This window comes from Sinocyclocheilus rhinocerous, unplaced genomic scaffold (assembly GCF_001515625.1).
Source record: "Sinocyclocheilus rhinocerous isolate Xijiao unplaced genomic scaffold, SAMN03320098_v1.1 scaffold258, whole genome shotgun sequence".
Classification (NCBI taxonomy): Eukaryota; Metazoa; Chordata; class Actinopteri; order Cypriniformes; family Cyprinidae; genus Sinocyclocheilus; species Sinocyclocheilus rhinocerous.
This window is the reverse complement of record NW_015634010.1, coordinates 1311658-1319136: the sequence shown is the minus strand read 5'-3', so window position 1 is coordinate 1319136 and position 7479 is coordinate 1311658. Positions and strand designations below refer to the sequence as shown.

Genomic DNA, 7479 nt, shown 5'->3' with positions numbered 1-7479 from the left:
CTGAGGGCAGGCATCAGGTGAGCAAGCTAGTGAAACGTTGCACGCGCAAAAGAGAAGGTCTGCACACATCCAAAAACTTATTTTAAATGCAAAATTGATTTTCGTACGCTCTAAATACTTTCTTCTTTGCGAGACAAACATTTTCTCCACAAAACTCAGTTCGCGCGCGTGCAAAATGCACTTTTGCGCGCTCAAAATATGATCTTTCGCGTGCAGAATTGTGGCAGAATTGTAATCCCATACTATAATGCGCTGTTCACTTGCAGAACGCAAGCTTCTAGAGGACACATAAGTCTAAAGTAGTGAATTAAGGTAAAGGGGTGCAGAGACAGTGGTGGTTTTGTAGGCAAACCTAAAATGTAAAAAAAATATATATATATTTTTGTATTTTAAAATTATTTAATTTATTTTTACATTTTTATTATTTAATTATTAGCTTTTCATCAACTCACAACCCCTCAGCAGTTCCCTCATGAAATAGGTTTACAAAAACCCTTATTATGGGATAGGTCATTAATGTCCATCTTTAAAAACATACAGAGTCTTCTACTTTTTGTAATTCTCTAATCTTTTAATAAAGGTTTTTTATGTCAATCCAAAAAAAATTAAAAAAATAAATAAATGGGAAAACATTTTTTCCAGAACCCAGTCAACTGGGAAAAGAGAGATTCACTTTCGAACGGTCTCTCCCGTTGCGTAACACGCTATGGGGAAACTCCTCTGAATACTGAAGCCTGATTTGTTCATGTTCGTGTAGCTGCACGAACCAATGGCGCTTCAACCCGCCAAAAAATCAAAGCCTGGACTCCGACAGTGGCCAAACGTTTGTGCTCGCTTTCCAGTTCCCCGTCTAACTCCGGGCAACGGAAGTGCTGCTCATGCTGGGCCCGTCCTTCCCACTCAGTGCGTGCCCAAGCAAATTAACGCTGTAATAGCGGACATTCATACTCAAAAGAGCAGTACCGTGAATGTCAGTTCCCCGCCCATCCCTGATAATTCAACGGCTAGCGGCTTCATTTAGATTTGGGATTCACATCTCCTCAAGAGTTTTCCAGAGGATGCTAGGCCTCATGTCAGCCCCCTCCTCTGTGATTCCTCTAGGCCTGCTTCACATGCGGCCCCTCCAATAATGGCTCAAAGTCCATGTACCATCCCACGTTTGGCACCTGGGATGTCAAGGTAACCCACCGCTGCAACAGGGCTGTGGCTCCTTTGAAAATCCCTCACCTGTTTTAGTCATCCAGAAGAAAGGTAGTCACGACAGATGCCTCCAACTTGGGTTGGGGAGGACTGTGTGAGGGCAGACTGGCGTTCGGCTCATGGTCAAACCTGAAGCAACGCTTGCACATCAACTGCCTCGAAATGATGGCGGTTTGAGGGGGCACCACATCCTGGTCTGCTCAGACAACATGACGGTGGTAGCCTTTATAAATCACCAAGGCGGTCTCAGGTCACGCTCCCTTTACAGAATGGCTCGACGCCTCCTTTTATGGGCACAGTGCAACCTCCTCTAGCTGAGAGCAGTTTACGTGCCGGGCAGACTGAACCAAGGAGCGGACATGCTGTCCAGGGGCAATGTAGCACCAGGAGAATGGAGGCTAGGGCCCAGTCTACGAGATGCCTCTACGCCCTCAAATGGTCAGTCTTTTCTAACTGGTGTGCAGCATGGAATGAGGACCCGTCCTCTTGTGACATGTCATCTGTGTTAACCTCTCTGCAAGAGCTGTTGGATAAGGGGCACACCCCTTCCACGCTCAAAGTATATGTGGCAGCCATCGCGATGAATCATGCTCTCATGACTGGCCAGTCAGTCAGCAAAAATTACCTTGTCATTAGGTTCTTGAGGGGAGCTTGGAGCTCGTCCTCCTTGCCATCTACCTTTGCCAGATTTTGTAATTTAGACGTCCTGCTCTTCAGGCATGGATTTTGTCTGCCTAATTTACCTAATCCTCTTAGAGGAGTTTATTTATTTTGAAGACCCCAGCCTGCTGGCTTGGGTCTCGTTAGTGGCTCATGCCTTTTAGGAGCCCTCATTACTGGTACTCCGGGGCTGGGCTCACAGAGCGACTTCGTTCTGCACTTGCTTATAGCACGACGCTATTGGATGCGTTCTGTTCGAAAGGGAACGCTCTGGTTACTAACCTAACCTCGGTTCCCTGAGATAAGGGAACGAGCGTTGCGTCACCTGCCATGCTATAAGGCTGCATGTGAGTCGACGACTGTCGCTATCATTCGAAAGATTCTGATGAAATGGCACTCAGAGCCGACTTATATAGCAGTCAGCTCCACCCCTTTTGGCAGGCTGAAGCGCCATTGGTTCGTGCAGCTAGCCTAAATGAACGTGAACAAATTAGGCTTCAGTATTCAGAATAAACAGGAGTTTCCCAATAGCTTATTACGCAACACTCGTTCCCTTATCTCAGGGAATCGAGTTTATGTCAGTGACTGGAGGGCTTTTGTTAATTCAGGAATTGTCCTCAGACCCCCCTGTCTGTCTGAGACCCAACTTTGAGAAACGTTAGAATGCACTGCTTATTGTAAATGACCAAAATGTAAACGTTACCACACTATTACCTCGGCCTCCTTATTGCCTACATGGCCATGAAATTATTCATTTAATTATTGTTCGTAAAATCCCCTTTTTTTAACTAAACCTTTACACAAAAAACAAACAAACAAACAAACAAAAAACAATAAATGTCAGATGTGCAATCGCCCTGCAAGGTTTTTTTTATTTTATTTTTTACTGCATTACTTGTCATCAAACGTTCAATCTACTGCTCACCTGGGCTGCGTTCAGCCCCGACAAAAACGGTGCGAAACGTTTTTTAAACGGAAACGGTGGTGCGTTGAACACCCTGTTCTGATGACGCAAGAGTTGCAACTATGGCAGCTGAGAAGGCCATTCTTTGTGTTCTTTTTGAAGAATTTTCGAAGCCTGATGAAATCGGTATAAATACGTGTTTAATACTGCAAAATACGCTCGATGGTACAGTCATTGCCCTTGCCCTCCAGAATAAAAGAGAACATCCCAATTAAATGAAGGGATTTGTGGAAACACCCACCAAACAAGAGAAAACGCATCTCAAACCCCGTTGCACAACGTTGCACACCGTTTCCAGGAAACATGTCGTTCAAACCGGAAACCGTAGCAAAACGGTGCACACCGGTTTGAGCTTGAACTTGCCCGTTTTTTCCAGGGTGGAGTTGATGACCTGGATGCTGACGTCATGTGATGTGACCGCTCTGCTGGAGAGAGAGAGAGAGATATTCATCCACAAAATTCGGCCCAACCAAATTATACATTTATAATTTATCATTTATAATTTAAAAAAGAAAACTATCTAACTTATTGGAGTGAAACAACAGAAAAACAAAGTAAACTTGAATGTTATTTGGCCCTAAATAGAGATTACACAACTGCAACTGAGTACAGTGAAAGACTGTAAATTAAGAAGACAAATGACGAGGTACACGACAGAACTGGCTGCCCAAAGATAGCCGCATCTGCCCATATTGTACCCATGGAGAAGTGGAGACAGAGCAACACTTCCTCACCAGCTGACCTAACTATCAAGACATTAGAAAGACATTTTATCCAAAATTTGAAGTACTTTGCCCTGACTTCAAAATGTTAAACAATAAAGCACAACTTCAGTATTTATTAGGTGAAAAACAAGATTGTATCTTTTTAAAAAAAAATTTTTTATTAAGAACATTATATAGACAAAGATAAAACCAGTCACAATGTAGAACAAAAGAAATAATAAGAAAAAAAACAACAACAACAAAAAACTACAGGGTACAAAACAGGGGTATATAACTAATCACAAAAGATCACATCAAAGGAAAAGATTAAAAGACTTACAAATTTCAATTGTTTTTAAAGCCTTCTTGTTACACGAGTTAAAGATAGTCCCAAAGTAATGCTGCAATTCAGCAAGCAAAACATAAAAAAGTGGTTTTTGACCTGAAAATTTACATTTATATATATAAAATTTGGTTAATAAAATAAGAAGATTAAGTAAGTATATTTAGTTTTTCAGTAAATGTTCTTTTTTACAATTAACAATTCCAAACAAAACATTTTCCCAAAGTAAAGAAAAATCCTTATCAATGTTCTCAGTAACAAATAGGGAAAAGTCTTTCCACAATATTTTAGAGTAATGGCAAAGCCAAAATAAATGCACAATAGTCTCTGGGTGCTGTTTGCAAAAAGAACAATTTGTATCAATATCTTTTTTGAATTTCTTTAAGAAGGTATTAACAGGATATACACGATGGACAATACGAAAGGAAACTTCTCTTATCTTATTAGTAATTAAGTAACTATTTGGAATCAGCCAAATTTTCCTCCAGGCAATATCAAAAACAAAGGCATTCCAATAAACTGTCACATTTGGAATTGAAACATTTTCCTTGAGAAATAATAAACGTATTGATCTATTAGAAGAAGTGGATGAAAAGCAATATTTCCCCACCATTGTAACAGCAGGGTCTAAAGAAGGTAAAATAGAAGGGTAGGGGATACGTTGAAATAGTCTAATAACTCCAGATGGTATGGCATCGAATACAATAGCAAATTCTTTAGGGGTAATAGGAATGTTAAAACGATTAAGAAATTCCTCATCGTTTAATAAAAGGCCATTTGCATTAAATAATTGACTTACAAGTCAATTAAATAGCTCATCACTTTCTGTAATCTTTGGGCAAAAATTTGAGCTAGAATCTTGTAATCAGTGTTAAGTAAACAAATTGGATGCCAATTTTCAATAAGAAGTGGATCCTTTTTGGGTTTTGGAATCAGAATAATCACACCCTGTGTCAAGCTAGGAGGAAGAAATGTTCTCAGAATACTCTCTGCATAAACTTCTGTAAGAAATGGAGCTAAGGGTTCAGAGAAGGCCTTATAAAATTCTGCAGTAATACCATCATTCCCCGGAGATTTGTTGATTTTAAGATGATTAATAGAATCAATGATTTCTTTAACGGAAACAGGAAACACACCGATTTTTGTCATCTACCTCTATGGTATTCAGGTCAACTATTGAGTCTAAAAATGAGGATGTGTCATCCTCATCGAACCTAGAGGTATATAACAACTTATAAAACTTATAGCAATAATTAGAAATTGTCTTGGGGTTATCTGTTATGATACCATCAGCATTGAGTTTAGTCATGCTATTATAACTGGCATTAGATTTTTCTAACCTGAAGAAGTATGCAGAATTTTGTTCGCCTTGCTCCATCCATCTCCTCCTAGATCGCACAAAGGCATCTTCAGCTTTACATTTGTAAATATCATCAAGCTGGTTTTGTAATTTAGAAAGCAAAGCAGTTTCAACATTTGAGAGATTTTCAGGGGGCCTCTGAGTAACAACAGCAATTTCACTAATTACTGCCTCTTCCTCAGCTTTCCTAAGCTTGGCTAGTGCACTCCCATAGCTTCTCATAAATTTACCAATATCAAATTTTAGTAACTCCCAATTATTACTAAAAGAGAGTTCCCTTACTGCTTTTTTCCAATAATGGTTAATGAAATAATTAATTTTCGGTAATATGAGATAATAGAGAGCTGTTTAACTTCCAATATGATGGTTTAATAGAATTTAAAGTGCTTACAGAAAGCTTAATTTTTATATAGATTGCCTTATGGTCAGTTAGGGGAGTTGGGAGAATATCAACTAAAGTACTGGGAATGTCAATAGAATTAGAGATCAGCCAAAAGTCTATACGAGAGAAATGAGAAGCAGCCTTGTTGCTCCAGGTAAATGCTTTAGTATTAGGGAATTTGGACCTCCAGACATCAATCAAATCAAGTCTCTCCATGAACAAGATTGTATCTTACTAGCAGCAAGATACATTGATGCCCGTCACAAAAAGAGGGAGGAGTCAACAAAACAGTGATGCTCCTACACACACACTCACACACACATCTTAAATTTTTCATAGAATAATAAATGTTGATTTGTTCTATTTTAATTATATATACATGCCTGTAGTATTTATTATTATTTTATTTATTTACATATATATGTTTAATACATATCTGTTTTAGACTCAATGTAAACATGCTTTGGCAATACATTGTACCAATTGTCATGCCAATAAAGCACATATTGAATGTAATTGAGAGAGAGAGAGAGATGTTATGGAAATTTCAGATTTATTTTAAGGGATAAGACAAAATTAACATAATTTAACTTAAAATTAACCAACTTAAAGCTGCAGTCCGTAACTTTTTTGTGTTCAAAATTTATATAATAAGCGAGTACACCATGAACCCATTTTCCAAACCGTGTTTTTTACAAAATTTATATAATAAGCGAGTACACCATGAATCCATTTTCCAAACCGTATTTTTGGCTTGTGCTGAATCACTACGGTACACCTATAATAAGTGTTTATATTCGGACTATTTAGACTGGTTCGGGTAGGTACCGCTGCGGAGTAGCCCAGTACCTGCGTGATTCGCCATAGACGTAAACAGAGAGAAGTAGCTCCGGCTACAATGTTCTTTCGCAAGACGCACGCAGTTCTGTTTATTAACCGCTAGAGCGCCAAAAGTGACGGACTGCAGCTTTAAATTATATTAAATTTCAGGCGCATAAAACTGGTTTACAAATATACTTTTAAAAACAAGTGCAATGAAGTCTTACAGATAAAAACTTTTTTATTGTCTTTTGAGGGCGGTGCTCCGGTAGGAAGTGACGTTCGGATAAGCGTTCCATGTGCTCCCCAGTCTGGACCAATCAAAACGCTCGTAGTCATTCATCGCGGGAATCAATCAGCCAATCGCGTTGCGAGTCGTGGTGCAGTAACTTTAGCGCTGTCACAGCAACGATCAGCTGTTCTGCGGTTGATGTAACTTTGGGACAGAAAGCTGCAGCGGGTGAGTTTAAAACAGCAGTTTTCTTAATGTTTTACTTTATCTTATAGCTGTTTAGATATGTTAGAGAGTCATTCTGTTTTGTTGCATGTATTTAGGATGAGGATAATGTTAAACAGGTAAACGTAACCTCAGTTTCAAGCTTAACATGTCCAGATCATAAATCAAAATAAATAAATAGGAAATATATTTTGTTTTGTAAAATGAAGCTCTTTTTCGTGACATTATTTTCATGATAATTAACCATCGATCTCACATGACACGTTGCATGTTTTGTAAATCATCGTGATTTACCTTATATATCAAGTAGTGTAGTTGTATCTGTATCATGACTCGTATTTAACCCAGCTATGTAAATAAAATGTTCACATGAAATTAAGACTAAGCACTATTATTTATAGTTGACAACTATTCAGAATATATCTACATATAACTCGAAGCAAATGTTACGTTTATTTGTGGCACATTTCCACCTATTCTCATTACAGTGAAGCAAATAATAATAAATTAGAATGATTTAGTATTTCTACATTATGGTACCATTTATTGTACTGTCTTTTAATTTGTGCGGAGTAAAAAAAAAAAAAAAA

The 7479-nt window shown here is 38.4% G+C and overlaps 1 protein-coding gene across 1 annotated transcript in view; it reads left to right on the top strand.

The window, feature by feature from the left end:
- The first annotated feature begins 6796 nt into the window (after nt 1-6796).
- The window catches only part of LOC107744927 (dnaJ homolog subfamily B member 9-like), a 2320-nt gene continuing 1637 nt past the window's right edge, over nt 6797-7479 (top strand). Inside the window, exon 1 of the mRNA XM_016558755.1 lies at nt 6797-6892. The gene's annotated coding sequence lies outside the window, so the exon portion shown is untranslated. The remainder of the gene's footprint in view (nt 6893-7479) is intronic.